This window comes from Ictidomys tridecemlineatus, chromosome 3 (assembly GCF_052094955.1).
Source record: "Ictidomys tridecemlineatus isolate mIctTri1 chromosome 3, mIctTri1.hap1, whole genome shotgun sequence".
NCBI lineage: Eukaryota > Metazoa > Chordata > Mammalia > Rodentia > Sciuridae > Ictidomys > Ictidomys tridecemlineatus.
The window spans coordinates 35478133-35500446 of record NC_135479.1 but is presented as its reverse complement, the minus strand read 5'-3'; positions in this window follow the sequence as shown (position 1 = coordinate 35500446).

Here is a 22314-nt window from a genome sequence, read left to right as displayed (position 1 = left end):
AAGAAATTGTCAGTGGCAATTAGATCCAGCAAGTGGTCTCAGGAGGATGGGGTGCAGGGGGTCTGGAGGGGAAGGGGAACTTGGGAACGCATTTGTACCTGTCAATCCTTTTGCATTGATGGAATTTTTTTTTTTTTTTACAATTTGTATAATAAAGATCCTCTCCACCTCCCTCCCTCCCTCAAAAAAAAAAAAAAGACAGGAAATGTTTGGAAAGAGGTACTCTGGATTCTCCACGGAGGATAAGTCAGTGGCCCTTTGAAGCCAGCTGGGCTCTGGAAGATTGGAGGGAGAGAGAAACATAATTCCCCAACCTTTCCACTCCAGTCCCCCAAAGAGGACCAAACCCAGACCTCAGTCAATGGTCATGAGAAATCCCAAGCTCAGTCTAACATGAGAAGGAAGAAACGTCACCCCCACCCAGCGCAGTCCCTGGTAAGCAGATTGGAACCCAGGAGGTACCTGGGCTTTGTCTCTCCAGAAAGTGGGAAAGAAGGCAGAGAATCAGAGACAGAGACAGAGGGAGATAGAGTCAGAAGCAGGGAGGGGACACACACCCAGCTCACTCCTCTTTAGGGTCCTGTTGTCACCTCCTGCCTGCTGAGGTGGGCCAGGGACTTCGGCTTTGCCAGTCCACGCCAGGAACAAGAAAAATAAAATAATTAGCTCCTGCTCCACTGGCTGGCTGCCTGCGCCTCCTCCTCCCTCCTCACCCTCCCTTCTCTTCCTTCACTCCTCCCTCTTCCTCTTTTCTTCCTTCCCCTCCTCCTCTCCCTCCTCCCCTCCTCCCTCCCTCCCACCACCATCTCCCAGTATTCCCCTAAGAGAAGAGAGGGCTGTGCGTGCAGTGTCATGTAAATCCCTTTCAGGACTATTTATGGCAGGGAACAGAAGCCTCCCAGTGAATCTGCTCTTCTAGACCCAAGGATGAAACCTGGGTGACCCTAACACCCAACGAAGGTGCCCCTCCCCATTACCTGAGGACCCTGTGGGACCACAGCTTCCCACCACCCCCCCCTTCCTCCAACACCACATTCTTCCCCTCTGAGGAGTGGGAATGGGTTAAGATAAGCTGAGGAAGAAGGGAAGGAATCTTTTCGAGGGGACATTAACCATCACTGTCCTCTTTAAGCAGCTCATTCTGGAGGGGAGAGATGGAGGAGGCAGCCATTGTGAGGGAACAAAGCAAATCTAGAGATTTGAAGAAAAAAGAAATTTGAGCAACTGTTCACGTCATTGAGCCTACCAGCCCTCTGCCCACCACCGTCCACTCTGGCTTTACTAATCCAGGAATTCGGGACAGCTCCCTTCACCCTGAGCCCACTCACCCTCTGCTCTAGGAAAGCAGCCACTGTGCAGTTTAGTGGGTGTGTCCCCCACTGTCCTCCCAACTGGCCTTTGCCCCTGGCTTGTCCCCCAGGACACTTTTTACCTGATGGATCAATCGATGAGCTGAGAAAAGCAGTAGGAGTGGGGACTTGGGAGGCCACAAAATTGCCCAAGTTCCAGTTAATCGACCCTCCAGACGAGGCTTGAATTCACAGTTCTGACACCATGACCCCTGGAGGCTGCCTGTCCACCCATGCAGGAGGTCCTTTCAGCATCCCATCTTGCCCTGCTCAGGGGAATCCCACAGCCACCTATCACTGTTCCTGAGACAGAGGGTCAGAACTGGATATATGGCACCCATACACACACTCCTGGTGCTCCCAGATGAGAGACCGCCTTCACGATCCTTCCTTTTTCAGCCCTGGTTCCAAGCTGAACGCGCTCACCTGGCTGGTTGAGTGGGCAGGGAGGGCTGGGATTGGGGCCCCAGGTCCCAAAGAGACTGCTGGAAGTGAGCAGATACCTTCTCCTCCCCACACCAGCAGCCAGGAGGTGCACACATCAGTAACCTCTGGGATACACACCTGTAATCCCAAGGACTGGGGAGGCTGAGGCAAAAGGATCAGAGGTTCAAGGCCATCCTGAGCAACTCAGTGGAACCCTGTCTCAAAATTAAAAAATAAAAAGGGCTGGGATGTAGCTCAGTGACAGAGCACTTGACTAGCATGTGCAAGGTCCTGGGTTCAATCCCTGAAACTGTAAAAAAGAAACATTCATGATAATCCCATAAAAAACAAAAAAACAAAACAAAACAAAAAAAACCTCTAGGGTAGCAATCCCTCTTCTGGGCATAGACTCAGAGGAAATGACATCATCAGTTCATAAAGACAACTGCATGCCCATGTCTACTGCACCTTATTCAAGACATGGAGACAACCTAAGTGCCCAACCACAAGTAAATGAATATAAAACTGGAATACACGCACACACACACACACACACACACACACACACACACACACGGCACACACAGACATGGCACACATACACACACACACGCACACACATGCACACACAATGGAGTATTATCAGCCTTAAAAAAGAAGGAAATACCACCTAATACCACCTTGTACCACAACATAGATGAGCCCGGAGAACATTATAATAATAAAATAAGCCAGCTATAGAGAGAAAAAAATATTGCATGATCTCACATGTAGAATCTTAAAAAAAAAAAAAAAGGGGGGGGCTGGGGATGTGGCTCAAGTGGTAGAGCGCTTGCCTAGCATGCGTGCGCCCGGGGTTCGATCCTCAGCAGCACCACATACCAACAAAGATGTTGTGTCCGCCGAGAACTAAGAAAAAATAAATAAAGGTTAAAATTCTAAAAAAAAAAAAAAAAAAGCAGTGGTGCACACCTATAATCCCAGCAACTCAGGAGGCTGAGGCAGGAGGATTGCAAGTTCAAGACCAGCCTCAGCAACTTAGTGAGGCCCTAAGCAACTTAGCAAAACCCTGTCTCAGGATAAAAAATATGGCCTGTGGGTGTGACTCAGTGGTAGCGCACTTATGTGAAGCACTGGGTTTGATTCTCAGCACCACATTAAAAATACATAAATAAAGATATTGTGTTCATCAACAATTTAAAAACCTTTTTTTAATTGTAAACATAAAAGGCTGGGGATGTGGCTCAATGACTGAGTGCCCCTGGGTTCAATCCCCAGTACCAAAAATACACACACACACACACACACACACACACATACACACACACACACACACACACACACGTGTGTGTAGAGATAGAGAATCAAATAGTGGTTCTCAGGATGAGGGGAGAAAATGGTCAGAGGATACGAAGTAGCAGATTATGTAGGGTAATCAAACCTAGAGATTTAATATGCAACATGAGTGTTATAGGTAATAAACTTGCACTATATTGGGGATTCTTCCTAAATGAGTAAAATTTTAGCTGCTTTTGCCACAAAAACAAAAATATAACTATGTGAGGCAATAGACATGTTAATTTACTTTAGCATAAGCACCATTTTACTACCCATGTGTACCTCTAACTTCAAATTGTGTACCTTAAGTATACACAATAAAATTTATCTTGTATAGGCTGTAGCTCAGCGGTAGAGCACCCCTGGGTTCCATTCCCAGTGCCACAAAATAAATAAACAAACAAACAAACAAAACAGGCAACCTCTGGGATAGAAGCCAGCTGTATTGTTATTTTTCCCCGGGTTGTTCTGTAATTTGACAGCAGGAATTAGTTCTGGTGAGGGAGGGACTGGAGGGCAACGTGAGGAAGAGTGTACCCCCAAAGGGGAATGAGACCCCCTAACTTGCTCAGCCCCCAGCCCAGAGTCAAGCAGAGAGAAAGGGTGGATCCCCTCTCAACTCTGAGAAAGCTTTATTTCTTGACATCCCTAAGGCTGGCCTTCATCTCCACTCCTCCACCAGCACCTGAGTTCCAGCCTCATAGGCCTCCAGGAAGAGATTCCCAATGTGACCTGCCAGGGTACAGCACATATGTGTGACATTCACCTGAGCCCAGGCAGCCCGGGAGAAAGATGGAGCACAATTGCTGGGAGCGTTGACACTGGAATGTGTACCCCAATTTAAACAGGCACTTCCCCTCTGTATTTGCAGCTCATAAAGCTGAACCTCACAACCGGGTCTCAGGGGCACAGGGCAGATGTCATGAACCTATTTGTCAGATGAGGAACCCAAGGTTCAGGGAAGGTGAGAGATCTGCTCAAGGTCACATGCACCAGACATAGTGATGATAATAATACTACAAAATTCATAGAAGTTCAACAATTATTAAAACCCTGGCCCCCAGCTAAGTGCCTTCCATGTACCTAACATTGACGATAATCCCACAAGGGGGACATTGTTATCTCCATCTTACAGATGATAAAACAGGGACTTAGAGATGGTAGAAGAATTGGGAGGCCACTTCCCCAAGCCGCCTGACTCTGGAAACTTCTGCAAGGGAGGTACCTTGTTTATCCAGGCCCCCCAAGTCCCAGCAGCCAGATTGGGGCCTGGCCATGTGAGGTGCTGGCTAAATATTTGTGGAATATTTGTTAACTGAATAAGTCTGTCCCACTGCCTTCCTCCTCCACTTACTCCTCCCAGACCTTTCCTGCCCAACTCTCTCCTGATTCTTCACACCTCTCCAGCCAGCCACTTGAGGCCTGTCCGCTGAGAGTTCAGAGTAACAGGTTCCCTCCAAGGGAACTGGGGAGTCAATCCACCACCCCATTCCTCATTCCCAGCAGCATTCAGAGATCTGTGGTTTGTCCCTGTGTCAGTCAGCTTGCTGTTGCTATAATAAGTGCCTGAGAGAACCAACTTATAAAGAGAAAAGGTTGGTTTGGGGATGTAGCTTGGCAGTAGAATGCATTTCTAGCATGTATGAGGGCCAGGATACATCCAACACCAAAAAAAGAAAGGAGAGAGAGAGAGAGAGAGAGAGAGAGAGAGAGAGAGAGAGAGAGAGAGAGAGAGAGAGAGAGAGAAAGGAAGGAAAGAAGGGAGGGAGGAAGGAAAGAAAAAAGAAAAAAGGAAGAAAGGAAGGAAAGAAAAAAGAAAAGAGACGGAGAGCAGAAGGAAGGAAAAAAGGGAGGGAGGTGGGCAGGCTGGTTTATTTTGGCTCCCAGTTTTAGAGGTTCTAGTTCATGATCAGGTGAACCAATTGCTTTTAGACCTCTGGTGGGGTTCCAGATGGCAATGGCAGGGAGTTAGTGATGAAGCAAACTCTTTACCTCAAGGCCAGGGAAAAAAAGAGACAAGAGACAGACAGAGGAAGAGGATGGGGCCAGGGTTCCACTACCCTGTTTCGAGATCACCAGTGACCTAAAGACCTTACTCGGCCTCGCCTCTCAGTTTCTACCGCTTCCCAGCAGCCACCTGGGGATCAACCTTTAACACATGGACTTACAGGGCACATTCAAGGTCCAAATGACAGCAGTCCCATGCTTCCCCGTGCCCCAATGTCCCCACCTGCACTAGATATGAGGGAAGGAGGCCCACAGACTTCTGAAAAAGGGGCTCTGGGGCAAGTCTACCCAGTCCTTCCCTCTGACCCGAGGGGGTGCTGAGAATTCCTTTCTCTTCTGATCCCAGACACACAGAGAGGGGCCTGCAGGGGATGAGATGCTGGAGCAGCCAGGCCCCGCTCCCAGATGTGCACTTCTAAATAGGAAAAATGCTAAAATCTAAGGCAGGGTTCTCTCCAGCAGGGGCCCCCCCGCAGGGTGAGGTGTCCTTTTGGAATGCTGCCAGCCCCAGCTGCCTCCAGCCCTGGGCGTTTGTCAGTCAACAACAGAGAGTGATTGAGTACTGATGGGGCCTGTAGGCAGGAAGAGACCCGAGTTGCTGCTGCCACAAACTCAGTATGCCAAACAGGAGGCATTCCCTCCTGTTTGGCATACTGAGTTCCCTGCAGGGCGTGATCTTATTCAAGCTTCCCAACTACTGAAACCTGATGTCGTCATCCTCACTTCACTAAGAATGAAGCAGAGGGCTAAGGAACTTGGCCAAGATCATGTGGCGAGGATGCAGCTAAATAGGGACAGAAAAGCCTAGGCCTCTGGGTCCTAGGCGAAGCAGGCTCCTCACCAAGATTTCCTTTAATCATAGCTGAGAAGTTACAAAGGACCACCCCCCCAAGCCTCTTTGCTCAGGCTCCAAGGGCAGGTATCCCTCCAGTGGACCCTGGGTTCACATGCCTGGGTCTTGGTGGCCAGTAAAAGGACAGTTCCCATGCCCTCGCTCAGATCGGGCTGCTCAGCCAGTCCTGCAGACGAGGCCCTCCCTCCCACCTACCGCTCTCATCTCCCTGTCGCTCCCGCTGCTGTTTCAGCCCCAGCCAATAGGGACCCCAGAAGTGACCAGCAGCCCTGGGTGGGAGGTGCACAGCCTCTGATCCCCAGCCTGGCATGTGACATCCTGATGCCCTTCATCCAGCCCTACCCCTGAGTATCAGGTCCAGTGAGAACAGCCTCCCTTCAAAGCCACGTTCACCCTGCCCTCTGGCCACAGTGCAGCCCCGGGGACATGAAGATTGACCAATACCCGAGCGCCACCTAGTGGGCCTAGAGGAGACCCCCCACACACACACTGCCGGTCTGGCCCAATAATGTCTGTTCGTTCCATCCAGGGATGGAACCTCTTAACCAAAGAATGGGGTAGCATTGAGGGGTGCCTAGTCTGGGAAGACATTCAAGTCTAGACTTCTGGCATAATGTCAGGGTGACACTAGCCCTCCAATCACAAACAGACTCCAGACTCCAGTGAGGACAGTTCCCTCACAATTTGAAAGGTTTGCTCTGTCACAAGCAGGGGCCTGACGTAACAGTAAGGCTTAAAAATGACCTTTCAAATAGCCCCATCACATTGCATTGGTGTTCATTGGTGAAAAAGGAAACTTTACAAATTGGCCACAATTTAGGTAACCCCTTTTGGCAAGTCTTCCTCTTAACTAGAGCCTCAAATAGGGACGGCTCCGACCTCAAAGAGACACCACCCCTGCTCTTCCCACCCCCTCCCTCTCTCTCCCTCTCTCTCTCTCTCTCTCCTTGATGGTCCCACCAGCTGAGGAAGTCAGATGCGCACTGAGCACAGGCAGGAAAATCAGACAGATCTAGGTTTGCATCCTGACACGCCACATCCATTGTGTGACCTTGAGAAAACCACTTCAAGTTTCTAAGCCTTCCCTTCCCCATCTGTAAAATGGAGCAGCATCACATGAGATAAATGTGACCCTCTCAGCTGGAAAGTCTCAGCCACTGGCCAGAGGTTCAATAACTGCCAGCCTCGTCCTCCTCCCCAGGATCACCTTTGCTCTCTTGGTCTCAGCACCGATCACCCTACCTCTTGCAGCTCCATTTCCTGTAGGTATGTCCCTCAGCTCCTGCCCCACTCCACCCCTGACTTGGAGCCTCCCAGAGGTCCTGTCCTTGTCTTCTCCTCTGGAAGCCCTGCCTAGGGCTGAGGCCATGGCAGGTGTGTGTCCACTAGGACAGCCCATTCTGCCGTCCAGTGGTAGGACAGGCTCACGCCTCTAATCCTATTTTAAAAAATACATTTTGGGGGTGGATCCTCTGTTTTCTCACCTGTAAAATGATATTGAAGCTTCTGACTTGCACAATTGGTCCAGGGAATAGATAGAGGACGTTTGCAAAGGCCTTTATAAGGTTGGAAAGCACAGTAGATCCTCAATAAATAGATTTAGCCTGATGATAGCTTGGAAGCCTAATTGGGGCTCAAAAATATGCATAAGGAAGACAAAATGAGTAGAACCTCTCAACTGCGCAACCTCAACAAAGACGTTGCTTAGGTAAGGAGGCAGAAGACGAGAGGGCGAGGGGAGGCATGGCCAAAACTGGCAAAGCATAAAACCCAGGAAAGATCGCAGCCCACAACTTATTGAAGAGTGCAGCATGCCACCGGCCAGGGTAAGAGGCTGGGAAAAGCTGCTCTTGCCCCGGGTGGGGAAGGGAAGCAGGCCAAGCGGGGTGGGGGATGAGGGGCGAACAGCCTCTTTATTAACACAATTATTTTATTTGCCGAAAGGTAATCATCCTAAGTGAGGTCAACGCGGCTGGCACGGGATCGGCCCTGCAGGCAGCTGGCCCACGTAGCCATGGCAACGGAGCCCAATCACTTCCAGCAGCTTCTAGGGCTGGAGGCTCCTGAAGAAGGAGACCCCCAGATTGCCTTTCCTCCCCCAGAGAGGGCTGAGTAAAAGCCGGGGGCATTTGTATTCTCACTCCCAGCCTCCAAAGAGGCAGACCAAGAGCACCTGAGGGAATGTTCGCGCCCAGTTTCACAGGGGGGTCTATCCATCCCAGGATACAGGGGTCTCTGCAGCCATCATCTAATTCATCCCACAATGACTCTGTCAAGAAGAAACTAAGCATTACCAGACCATTTTACAGAAAGCTGCAGCTCAGAGGGCCCTGGGACCTGTCCATAGATGCACAGCACATGAGGATTTGGGAGCTGAGGTCTGAAGTCTAAGGTACCACTAGCAGTTGCCTTGAAGCCAGGGATGTGACAATGACAAGGAAGGATTAGACCAGAATCTCCAATGATCAGAAAAACTTGGCATGGAAGAAAATACACCAACCTGGAAGTCAGAGAGGCCTGGGTTAAAGTCCTCTCCCTATAGGCCACGGTACCTATAGCAATTGCTCTGAGCCTCAGTATACCCACTGCATTCAGTACCCATGACTCACCCGTCTCTGTGAGATACAGCCATGAACCAAGGTGAGTCTTCCATCCATAACCTGGGCCAGGTCAGCCCTGCCCTGGGATCAAGGTCCTCAGGGATGACTGGCAAGTTCACTGTACCACGCCAACATCAGAAGCTAGTTCTACCGCTGTCATCCAAATCTCAACGTGTGTCCTCCCTGTTAATGGGACCCAGCATCCCCTGTCCCCACATCCTCTCACCTCAAAGTCCAGCAGTGAGGACCCCAGGGGACAGGATGGGCACAGTGGCATATGCCTGTAATTCCCACGACTTGGGAGGCTGAAGCCGGAGGATCACCAGTTCAAGGATAGCCTCAGCAATTTAGTGAGAGCCTAAGCAACTTAGTGACACCCTGTCTCAAAATAAAAATTAAAAAGGGCTGGGGGTGTTTCTCAATGGTTAGCCCCACCTGGGTTCAATCAATCACTGGTTTAAAAAAAAAAAAACAGGACAGAAGGACAGACAGGCAGACAGGAGGCTCAAGAAGGGTTGCAGCCAATCCTGGGTCCATTTTGCTTGTGCCTGCGGTGTCTATCGCCCTCTGGTGGAAGAGTCGGACAGTGCAAGGGACTTCTATGCAACCAGGGGAAGCAAAATGGGGGCGGGGGTGACATAACTAGGAGCATCAGGGAAGTTTGGGGAGGATATTAGATTGCGCAGGAAGGCGGATGTGAGGATAGGAGCAGGAGGGAAGGCATTTCAGGTCATGGAATCAGCTCTAATAAAAGCTCTTGGATGCTACAAGAGTTGGAACGACATTTGAGGGGTAAAGCAAAGGGACTTCAAGAGGTCCAGGATGAAATGGGAAGCAGACTGGGGCCGACTGCAGACAGCTTTGACCATGAGGCTAAGAAGTCTGTACTTTCTCCCGGAGGCACTGGGGACCCGCTGAAGGTTTCTGAGCAGGGACAAGAGAGGATCTGATTTACATTTGGAACTGTGGGGAAAGACAGCAGAGTAGAAGTGCCTGGGAGCCACCTCCTCCTTGCATGTTGTTATTCATTAACAGTAGCAGCCCTCTGGCCTCAAAGATGACCTTTACTAGACCCCTTCTTCCCTCTGCATACCAGGCCTCCAGCAGATGGGTTCCCTGCCTGAGTGCAGAAGGAAGGAGAGCAGTGGGTAAAGCTCCCAACTCTGAGTCCAACCATGGCATCCTTCCTGCCAGGGCCCAAGCTTTGATTAAAAAGTTATGCAGATCCGACATGGTGGCACACACCTGTAATCCCAGCAGCTTGAGAGGCTGAGACAGGAGGATCAGGAGCTCAAAGCCAGCCTCAGCAAAAGCAAGGTGCTAAGCAACTCAGTGAGACCCTGTCTCTAAATAAAAATATAAAATAGGGCTGGGGAGGTGGCTCAGTGATCAGGTACCCCCAAGTTCAGTCCTCTGTACCCAAAAAGAAAAAATTATGCAAGTCCACCTGCAAGGTGTAAGACTGGGGAGCTGGACAGGAGCAGGGAGTGGAGGGGAGCCTCATAGTGAGGGCCTCTTCAACTCCTAGCTCTCTCTAGAGGTCTATGGGGGTGAAAGGGCAGTAACTCTGCAGAAGTCATCCCTATTCCAGAAGAAGGAACCAAGATTTGACATGGTTAAGAATAGCCCAAGAGGGCTGGGGTTGTGGCTCAGTGGTAGAGCTTTTGCCAAACAAGTGTGAGGCACTGAGCTCGATCCTCAGCACCACATAAAATAAAGTAAAATAAAGGCATTGTGTTCATCTATAACTTAAAAACATTTACAAGAAGAAGAAGAAGAAGAGGAGGAGGAGGAGGACGAGGACGAGGACGAGGACGAGGAGGAGCACAAGAGCCAGGCACAGTGGCACATACCTGTAATCTCAGTGGCTTGGAAGATTGAAGCAGGAGGATCTCATGTTCAAAGCCAGACTCAGAAACTTAGTGAAGCTCTAAGAACTCAGCAAGACCCTGTTTCTAAATAAAATGTTAAAAAAGGGCAGGGGATGTGGCTCAGTGGTTAAATGCCTCTGGATTCGATCCCTGATGTTAAAAAAAAAAAAGAAGAAGAAGAATAGCCCAAGATCCCTAGGGTGCTTCATACTGAAAGCAGGAAGAAACTGAGGCCTCAAAGAAGCCTCCGCCTTGTGTCAGAGGGAGGGCCACTCTGGCCCAGACGCCTCAGGAGACATTCTGGAGGCCCTGTCCTCCTCCTGCACCCCCTCCCTGCAGTTCTCTTGACTGGCCACAGCAGGGTCCTAGCCTCCAGTGACACACAGTGACACACACACACTGGCACACCCGCCCGCTCACTCACACCGGCTCCGAGGTGAGAGCTCTGGGTGAAATGGGAAGCAGACTGGGGCCGACTTCCCATTTTGGATTCATCAACTTCATCTGATGCTGCCAGTCAGCGTCCCTGTCCTGTGGCAGATGACATTCAGCAAAACAGGAGGTGGCATGAAGGCATCTTAGGATTGGCCTTAGGGACCCTGTGGGAACCCCAGAGTCAGGAGAACCTCAGAGGCAAGGATGGGTGGTGGAGGGGAGATTTCTTGGGGTCCCTCCGTCCCCGCAGCAGGTCCAACAGAGACCCCTCTCAGAGAGGGCTCTTGAAGGGTGACAAGGACAGGAGGTCTGAGAGAGGTTTCCAGGACAGGATGAAGGACAGTGCAGAAGAGGAATGTTCACAGCAGGGCTTGGCACTGATTCCCAGGTGCCGGCCACACTCCAGCCAGGCAAAGAGCCCAGTTCTGGTCTAAACTTGATCCCTGAATTTCAGGCATGACCACAGTCAACAGCAACGAAGATGAGCAGAGCCTGGAAGGGGCTTGGGAGGGAGGCCCCGGGGCACAGAGGGTGTGCATGGGATGCGTGGATGGCAGGTAGGACGAGATTCAGCACCCCTTCCTAACCCTCTCTGCCTCAGTCCCAACAAGTCTCAAGGTGAGACACCAAGAAGAACTTACCAACCAGCAAGAGGCCTGAGCAATGGCAGCTCAAGGTGTTCACACCACCCTTAGCTGGAGAGAGGTCTCAGCTCAGGAACAGGAGAGGCCTCATTCTTCCCTTGAGGCCCAGCTGTCCCGAGGGAAGAACTGAATGGGTCACATCCTCACCCCCCCAAGTGCTCTGGAGAAAGGGTGGGAAGAAGGCAGGAGGCGAACAGGGTATCCTCAGCCCCATATAACTTATTAGCACCCAGGCAAGATTAATCAAGCCCAGAAACCTCGAGCAGACCCCTAATTAGTTGCTGCTGATAACTATATTTGTCATGCTCTCCAATTATTCCACTGTAAATTTCAGAGTTTAATTGCACCTTGTTCTTCATTGAAGTGTCACTGTTTGCACACGCTCCCCCTAATTCTTTAGCAAATTTGACAAAATTCAGCATTAAATATAGATTATCTTTAGATTTCCATAATTAACACAACCAAACTGTCTCAGGCCTAAATATTTCTCCCAGCACCATAAATCTGGCCTGTCCCTGGAACCCGGAGAGTGGCTTCCAGCTCCCGGGCAGAGGCTGCCGGGAAGAACACACATGCACATCCGTGAAGTTGCATGACGCACATGTGCAGGCTGGGCAGGAGGCGGGCTTGGCTCCATGGACAGCACAGACCTGGAGACACATCCCATCCCCCAGACTTATAGAAGGTTCCATCAAGATACCCAGGTGCGTGTGGAGCCTCTCAGCAGTGTCCAGGGCTGAGACCAGTCCAGCACCACAGCTGACCTCCTGCCCTCACAGGGGTCTAGAGACAAGTGGTTCAGCCTGTAGCCAGGTTAGCAAGGCTCCCCACCCCCACAAGGGCCTGGCTGTGATTTTCTCTCTATGAAGGCTGATGTTTGACACGACCCCAGGAATATGACCCAGCAGTCTCCACACCCCCCACAGCCTTCCTTCTCCTGGGCCTCTTCTGGTCAGGTGAGGCACAGGGAAGGGATTCCTGCCCTCTCCCCCTAGGGATCGGAACCTTTTCCATCAGACCTCAGAATGCCAAATATAATGCTTGTTGTCTCGTTTCCAATAGGACACAGGGACAGGGATGAGTGGGAGGGGACAGAGAGGCCTGAGCCCCTTTAAGAGCACTACCCAGTCTTTGGCCCCTGGGAGAGAAACGGAGCCTGGGTTCATCCATCCCAAGCCAAGCGCCAGGCTCCCTCTCTCGGGGCACCAGAGCGCCAGAGTTCACGGCTAGCCAAGCCCCTGCACTCACACACAGACAGGTGTCCAGAGACATCCAGAGACAGACAGAGACCACACACACGGACACACAGACAGACACGCACAGGAATGCCCACACTTCCATCCAAGTCCTGCAGGGAGGGGAAAGCCAGACAGGGACTCAGTCCCCAGAAATCCAAGGCACATCCAGGGTCTTGTCACCAGGGGGCAAGGAGAGCTGGGAGCTCCAACAGACCCCCAGCCCCAGGCCCTCCAAACCCTCCCCAGCCCCGGCAGAGCACAGTATCCCCAGCGACACTGCTGTGACAGTTGGCAGGGACGGGGGAGCTGGCAGTGGGCAGCAGTACACTGAGGAGCCTCAAAGTATACTTGCTGCAAATTTGGAAGAAAATCAATGGAGTTTAATGAGATTTGATTTTTCTCCGTGATGGGTTGGGCTGGTAGCTATGTGGGAGATCTCGGGGTGCAACGTTCAAGAAAATGAGTGAGGTGCATAGGTAGCAAACTCAAGGATAGGCAGAGACAGAGGGACATCCTCCTGCTGGGTCACTGCTCCATCCCATGAAAGCCATTCTGTAATAACCCCACCACCACCACTGGGAGCCTCCAGTCTCCTGGCCAAACACCTTTATTCCCTCAACCTTTGCAATACCCCCCAATTTCCTCTCACTCCCCTAAAGGTGTCGGCAGAATTATTATCAGCCTAGAGGAGTAGGTAATGGCAATGGGTTTGTATGGATTTGGAAATGATTTCTTGGCTATGACATCAAACATATAGGTAACGACAATAATAGACAAATGGGATTCCACCAAAATTCAGCACCTCGTGCATCAAGGGATACCATCAACAGGGCGAAAAGGCAGTCTACAGAGTGGGGGGAAATATTTGCACAGCATGCCTCTGGTAAGAGGTTAATGGCAAAACATAATAACCAAACTCAAGAGTGGGCAAAGGTGCTGGGTGGACCTTCTTCCACAGACGATATACAAATGGCCATCAGATGCTCATTGCCACTGATCATCAGGGAAATGCAAATCGGAACCAGGATGTTTCTTCTCGGCTGCTCACGGAAACCTTCTCCAAAACAGATCATGTTCTAGGCCACAAAGCAATTCTTAGCAAATACAAAAAAATCAAATTGATATAATTCCTTGCATCTTATCAGATCATAATGGAATGAAATTGGAAATCAACATGACAAAACCCTACAGAAACTATACAAATACATGGAGATTGAACAATACACTTTTGAATACTGAATGGATGATAGAAGAAATCAGGGGAAAAATTTTAAAATTCTTCGATTCGAAACCAGAATGAAGGTCTAGGGGTGCAGCTTAGTGCTAGAGAGGCCCGGGGTTCAATCTCTAGCACCAAAATCAAAAACAAAACAAAACAAAGCAAAACCCAAAGAACATTTACTGAGAGATCATCTCACACCCATTAGGATAGCTACTATTTAAAAAAAATAGAAAATAACAAGTATTATAGTAAGGATGTGGAGAAATTGGAACTCTTGTACACAGTTGGTGGGAATGTCAAATAGTGTCACTGCTATGGAAATTCCTCAAAAAATTAAAACTCAAATTCCCATATGATCAGACTCTCCCACTTCTGGGTATATAGCCAAAATAATTGGAAGCAGGGTCTTTTTTTTTTTTTTTTTGGACTTGGGATTGAACTCAGAGGCACTTGACCACTGAGCCACATCCCCAGCACTATTCTGTATTATATTTAGAGACAGGGTCTCACCGAGTTGCTTGGCACCTCACTGCTACTATTGCTGAGGCTGGTTTTGAACTCACAATCCTCTTGCCTCAGCCTCCTGAGCCTCTAGGATTACAGGCATGTGCCACAGCACTTGGTTTTAAAGCAAGATCTTGAAGAGATTTGCACACCCTGTTCACAGCAGCATTATTCACAATAGCCAAGCAGAGGAAGCAACCCAAGTGCCCAGCAATGGATGAATAGATAAAGAAAATGTGATGTGGACATCCAACAGGGTGTTACTCAATCTTAAAAAAGAAGGAAATTCCGACACATATGACAACATGGATGGACTTTAAGGACATTATACTAAATGAAAAAAAATCATAAAAAGATAAATACTGACGACTCCACCAACAGGAGGTATTTAAAGTTGCCACACTCAGAGCTGGGGGCATAGTTCAGGGGTAAATGTGTGCCTACCACATTTAACCCTCAGCATCAGTAACAATAATAATGATAATAAAGTTGTCGAACTCATACAAACAGGAAATAGAGTGATGTTTGTTAGATGCTGGGGTGGAGGGGAACTGCTATTTAAAGGTGAGGCCCGGGATCGTTGCACACGCCTGTAATCTCTGACTCAGGAGGCTGAGGCAGGAGGATGGCAAGTTGGAGGTCAGCCTCAGCAACTTAGCAAGTCTCTATCTCAAAAATAAGATATAATAAAGTTATACAATGTCAGTTTTTTAAGGTGAAAAAGATTACAGATCTTAACTCTAGTCGACTAGACACTTAAAAAATGGTTATACTGGGTGGTAACAACAGCAAAGACTTTGGGGTCAGACAGACTTTGGTTTGTACTGTAGCTCTGTGGTTTCCTAGCTATGTGACCTGGGACCAGTTGACACACATCTCCAAGTCTCCCCAACTCATAGGGTTGTTGTGATCATAATGTCACTTAAAAAGCAGGTGACCTGCCTGGGACATAGACAGCAGTTTTATGAAATTGTATCATGTTCTGGAAAAAAAATTAAAACAACATGTGTAGAGGCTACCCAGGTCGGAGCCCGGTGTTGGGGCAGCTGCCCACCCTGGGCTGACTGACCAGCCCCCTGCCACTCTGTATTCCCACTACCTCTCTGCCCCATTTCCTCCCACTGTTCTACCCTCCCCCCCTTTTTTTTTGCTGACTTCCTGCTGTATCTGCAACACATAGTAGGTGCTCAGTAAATACTTGTTAATTGACAATATGAGCTAAGCCTTGCCCTTCTGTCCTCAGAGGCCCTCTATCCTCAACCCCACTCCTATCCTGATGGAGTCTGCCACTTTAAGGATCCCCACTCCCAGGTCCTGGTAGGGGAGGGGGAGCCCCACTTTCCCCACAGCCCCAGGGTCCCCAGCTGTCACTCTACCCCGGCCTCAGCACCAATTCTGTCCATCAATACCAGCCTCTGGCAGCCACACTTGGACGCCCACCCCAATCAATAACCAGCGGCTGCCATCGATCAGCCCCCAGGGCAATGGGAGCTGGGGAAGAGGCAAGGAGAGGGACAGGCAGGAAGTGCAGACAGGGCCCAGAGAAGGGGCAGCCACAGGGAGCCCTCCGAGACCCAGCCAGGCAGCAAAACTCAGAGGCAGAGATGAATGAATGAGGAGACCCCAGGCAGGAGACGGGAAGGGCAGAGCAGCAGCCTCAGAGGAGGGCTCCCGAGAAGGAGGAAGGAGGGACCAAGGGAGGGTTGGCGAAGGGCTACCGTGGGCCAGGGACACCTTGGGCAAGCTCCAGGGCCACCCTGGGAGAAAGCAGTTCCTGGCTCCTCCTTGCAGGGGGGACACTAAGCTCAGAGGTTAAGAAACGCATGCAAGGCCTGGACCTGGAGGGTTAGCAGCAGAGCCAGGATTTGAACCCAGGTCTGGTGTCAGGAGTCGAGGCTCCTGGCAGCATCCCACAGGAGCCCTGAGCGGTCAGGGCTATTCTCCCAGCCTGGCACCCCTCACCCCCTGCGGCCTAGCGAGAAGCCCAGCGCGCCCCCAGGCCCCACTTAGAGCTTGTCAAGATGGCTCTGGGGAGGTGGGCCAGGTGGGGGATGCAGAGGGCCTGCATAGGAAGGAGTGGGATGGGTGGGGATGCAGATCTGCTTGGTCTCAGCAGCAGCCTACTAGCTGGGGTGGTTCTCTCCCCCCACTCCACTCCCTGCTCCCCTGAGCACCACAGCATGACCTTGGGCAAGTCACACATCCCTGCTGAGGTAAGTTGGTGAGAGCGCCTACTCCAAGCACAGTAAGGATTAAATGGGATGCCGTGGGCATGAGGCCAGTACATAATAAATACATGTCCCATCATTGCCATCATCATGGCCATCACCAAGTGGCTTCCCGGACTCATACCCAACAAGGTGATATTGTCTTAAGCATGTGTGTCAGGTTTAGACAATCCAGCCACGTGTGGGTAGCCCCATCTGTGGGAGGAGCCCTGCAAGGTCTGGGTGCAGATGGTCTCAGCAGAGCCCAGGGGCTGAGGGGGGTCTACAGAGCATCCTCTCAGCCCCCAATTAGCTCCCTTGTTCAGGAGAATCAAGAGCAGCTGCGGCTGCTGGGTAATTTGTGACGTGCCTCCTCTGATGCTGTCTGGAAGTGGAAGGTCAAGGCCGGCTGGAAATGGGCTGAGAGACTTCCCCCTCCAACCCGAAATAGAGAGGAGGAGGGTGACTCTATTAGTCCCAACTTCAGGATTCACTCCTATGTCCAAGTGTCATTTTTAAACACGTGATGTGTGCCCAGCCATGTGCTGGGACCTGGGAAACCGATTCCCACCTTGATAATGGGGCTGGTGTGTGTGGAAGGGTGGCTTCTGTGTCTGCAGGGCTGGAGGTGGTAGGGGGCCTTTTAGACTTTTATATGGAGGGACCAAGTTCACTGTCTTTCCATTTTTGCTTTTTTTCCTTTTCTTTCTCTCTCTCTCTTTTTTTTTTTTTCGGTGGGGGGGTACTGGGGATTAAAGTCAGGGGCACTTGATCACTGAGTCACAACTCCAGCCCATAAGTTTGCTTTTTTAATACTGGGATTGAATGAAGGGCACTTCACCACTAAGCTACATCCCCAATGCTTTTTATTTTTTAATTTCTTTTATTGGGTACTGGGTATTGAACTCAGGCACACTTGACCACTGAGCCTCATCCCCAGCCCTATTTTATATTTTATTTAGAGACAGAGTCTCACTAAGTTGCTTAGGGCCTCACTTTTGCTGAGGCTGGCTTTGAACTCATGATCCTCCTGCCTCAACCTCCTGAGCCACTGGGATTACAGGCACGCACCACCGCACCAGGCTTCCATTTTTGCTTTCTAAGGGAAACCGTTCATGGACTTTATTTGAGGTTGCAGATAAACCACAAAAGGTACTCTTTTTCCTGGAGACTCCCTTCTGACACCCACAAACCATAGCAGAAAAGCTAGAAGCCTGAGGGGTCAGAGGTGCAGAAGGCCCAGGCGCCACCTGTCCTCCCTCCCCAGTAGCTGGGGAAGGGTGTCCTCCGAAATGGAATATCGTGACAGCAGGGCAAGGGCGGGGGTGGAGGACAGGCGTTTTCATAAGAATCCTTCTTGTAGTTCAGAGAACCCTTGTGTAGAAGCAGCCCCGGCAGAGCCCCAGGTATAAATCTCCTGGTCTCAATTCAGCTCCTGGCCCCTCTTCTCAATATGGGAAAGAAGCTGGGCCAATCACTGGGGTCAGAGCTCATGCCTTCCCTGCTTCTCGGGGACTTGCTAATGGTCCTCTGCTCTAACCCTGCCTCCCCTCTACCACCCCAAGCGTCTAAACAAGTTTCTGCATTTTAAAAGATGTTTCTGAGTGCAGTTTTCCATAGTAAAATAATTGTTATCAGTTATTGAGGATTTACAATTTGTAGGGCACTCAGCTAACCCCTGAGGTACAGCATCAGCATTTTACAGAAAAGGCAAATTAGTGTCCTAGAGGATAAGCAACTTGCCATCTAGGTAGCAAGAGGTGAGAGGGGATTGAAACCCAAGACAGGCACATTCGCACTATGTCATGCAGCCTTCCAAAGGCACGAGACATGGCCCGTGGCCCGGTTGGGATGATGGGACCTATGGACAGAACTCGATGAGGACAGGTAAAGGATGCGCCACCTGCAGAGCCGCGGCCCCTGACCAGGCCCCTAAGACCCTCAGAAGAAGGGACAATGATGGCTTCCTGGTCAGTAGCTGCCTCTCCTGGCATAAAAACCCCTCCGTGCACATCTGGAGCATAGACCCCAGAAAGTGAGGGACACTGAGCTCAGGGCTGGGCAGGAGGCAGAACTTTCTGGATGCCTCTCCTAGCAGGATGAGCCAAGACCACCAGGGAGGTGTTAATGAAACAGGGAAGCTGTGAACAGACCCAGGAGTGATTCCAATCTGACACCTCCACCCCAGCCCCCATCAGTAATGAGCTGGGACCTGCCCTTCTCCCCAGAGAGGGGTGAGGGAAGAAGTCCATCTCTGTAGATTCAGAAGCCCTGACCCCTCCCCCACCCATCACCATCATCATCATTCTTACTACTTGCACTGCAGTAAATAGCTCACATTTATTGAGCAGGTACTAATTGTGTCCCAGGCACTATTGATCTTTTTTTATAATCCTATAATCCTTACCTATAAACCTTAAACCTCTATGGTAAATAGTATTCTTATCTCCATTTTATAGATGAAGAAACTGAGGCTCCATCAGGTTAAGTGACTTGACTAAAGTAGAACAGACCCTGGGACCCGGGACTGACTCAGAAGTCTGTGTTCTCTGTGCTTTGGGTAAAGCCCCTGACACACACCCACACTGACCCCACACGGAAGACACATCTGTGTGGTTCCACAGCTGGAGCTGGGGTGGTGGGGAAAGGCAGCATGTCCACTGTGTGTCCTCCAAGTTCCAGAGCTAGAAAGAAGGATGGGCAGGGTCCCAGCCCTGCCACCAAACCTGTCATCTCCCTGTGCAGTGAGAATTGGGGTGGGGCAGGGGACTCCAGTTCTGCCCACTTACGGGAAAGCAAAGAGAGAAAGGTTTTGACTGGGGAGGGCTGAGGAAGAGGGCAGGGGCTGCTGGGCAGATGCGTGCCTCCCAGCTGCAGGAAGGAGCCGGGCCTCTCTGTGAGTGGAGCGCCATGTTTGTAAACATCATTAATCAGGGATTAGCAGATGGGCGTGCTAATTGCACCTGTGCAAGTGAGAGACCTCAAGGTTGATTACATTTACAAACTGTGGGGCTCCCTGGCGCCTGACCCTGTGGGAATGATGTGTGTGTGGGAGGGTCTAGTTTAGCCTTCTACCAAAAGATCCCAGCTCTGCAGGGGGCTCAAGGTGCTGGCCCCTCTTCAGCTGCTCTGAGGATACCAGAGGCTCTTCTCCTGGGGATGGGGAAGTTATGGTGCATTTTGGCTGAAATGGGCCCCACCGCCTGGAAGAAAAGCACAGCTGCGCCCTGACCTCAGAGTCTGCATTTAGGTGTCCCAAGGAAAAGCTGCCATCCTCCTCCAGGCTTGGGGTGGAGGGCTTTCTGTAATGACCCCTTTGAATCCAGACCAATTTGAAGTGGATGCTGTTGTGATCTCCATTTTTGTAGATGATGAAAACAAAGGCTGGCAACTGAGGGGACTGTCCACATTTCCATGACTGCGAGTCAGAGCTGGAACTCCAACAAAGCCCTGTTTAACAGCCATGGCCCTGCTCTGAACCAATGCTGTTCTCTCTGATTTTATCTCAGCCATTTTATCTCAGTTCCGTGTGGGGCTTGGTCAAGAGAGCAGAGCAGACTTTGTACCCCACAGGGAGGGAGCACTGGGATACCTGTGTTCTTTTTTGTCACCCGTATGGCAGGGTTCTGCAGAGAAACCAACAGGGTGCATGTGTACCTGTGTTTAAAGAGATTATATGGAACTGGCTCATGCAATTATGGCGGAGGGCAGGTCCCAAGATCTGCAGGGTGAGTCAGCCAGCTGGAAACCCAAGAGGTCGATGGCATAGCTCCCATCCAAAGGTCAGTAGGCTGAAAAATCAGGAGGAGTTTTTCCCGCTGATTCTGAAGGCAGGAATTCTTTTGCCTGGGGAATGGTCAGCCTTTTGTTTTATTCAGGCTCTCAACTGACTAGATGTGGCCCACCACATTAGGGAGGGTAGTCTGCTTTACACTGCTGATTCAAATCTTAATTTCTTCCACAAACACCTTCATAGAAACACCCAGAATAATGTTTGACCCAAACCTGGGTAACCCATGCTCCAGTCAAATTGACACAAAATCAACCATCACATCAGAGTTTGTACTAATGTGTTAGTCCTGGGGTGCCCAGTCCTTTAGCTTACAGATCATCTTTGTCCCCCCTGGTGCTGGGATCAAACCCAGGGCCTAGCACACTCTAGTCAAGCGCTCTACACCCCAGAACAATAGGACATTTTTACTGATAACTTTTATTTCTAACTTCTCTAATGAGAAAGGGGTAGACAGAGCTGGTTGGAATGGCACCTTCCCTAATCTACAGATGAGGAGTCTGGAAAGCTAAGTAGTATGTCATGGAGCTGAGACTGGAAAGCACATCTTCCAAAGACCCTAAGGGACAGATGAGACATCATCCTGGCCCAAACTTTCAAGCATGAGCTCAAAGACACAGGCGTGAACATGGAGCATTGCTTGGACATGAAGCATGGAGCAAAGCGCAAGGGAGTCTCAGTCCCCAGTGGTCCACTATCAACTGGGGAGCTTTAAGAAATACTGAAACCTGGTTCCTTCCCAGAGATCATTTCTTAGGAGCTGGTCCTTCTAGGTATTTAGAATACTAAGAGTTCTCTCTCTCTCTGGCCCCATGGCTGCAAGTTTCCACCAAAGTTAAAAATTTTTTAATTAAATAAGTAAAAATAGTAACTTAAAAAGTTAAAAATCACTACACCTGGCTCTTGGTCAAGGGCGCAGGGGTGGCAGAGGCATCCTAGCATCTGCTGCGTTCAAGCTCAGCAGAGGTCAGAACCTGTATGGCAGTTAGGATCAGAAAGTTCCAGAGGGGACAGATGCTAGTAGGGAAGAGTTGAGCTTATGAAGGGGCTTTGTCTTCTTTCTTGAGATAAAAAACTATGGGCTGGGGATGTGGCTCAAGCAGTGACGTGCTAGCCTGGCATTCACGGGGCGCTGGGTTCAATCCTCAGCACCCCACAAAGATGCTGTGTCCACTGAAAAATAAATATTAAAAAAAATTCTCTTTCTCTCTCTTAAAAAAATTTTAAAGAGAGAGTGAGAGAGGAGAGAGAGAATTTTTTAATATTTATTTTTTAGTTTTCGGCGGACACAACATCTTTGTTTGTATGTGGTGCTAAGGATCAAACCCAGGCCGCACGCATGCCAGGCGAGCGCGCTACCGCTTGAGCCACATCCCCAGCCCCTTTTTTTTTTTTTAATATTTTATTTTTTAGTTATATTTGGACACAACACCTTTATTTTATTTATTTATTTATTTATTTTTATGTGCTGCTGAGGATCGAACCCAGGACCTCACACGTGCTAGGTGAGTGCTCTACCACTGAGCCACAACCCCAGCCCCTCTTAAAAAAAAATTAAAAAAGAAAAACTATGACTTTAAAATGATCTTGGGAACTTTTTAAGGAAATTCAAATCTTGTTCTAAATTGGCAATGCCCTCACAATTGCAAGCTAAATCCACAGCAGATGGGAGTCCAGAAGAAAAAGATGGAACTATTTATCGAGTATCTACTAAATATGAGATACTGAATTCCTGTTGCTCTCCATATCCCCTCAGGAATCCAGCAAGTAGTATTATTCCCATCATGGAGGAGTTGACTATTGCTCAGGTGTGTAGGGAACTTGCCTCAA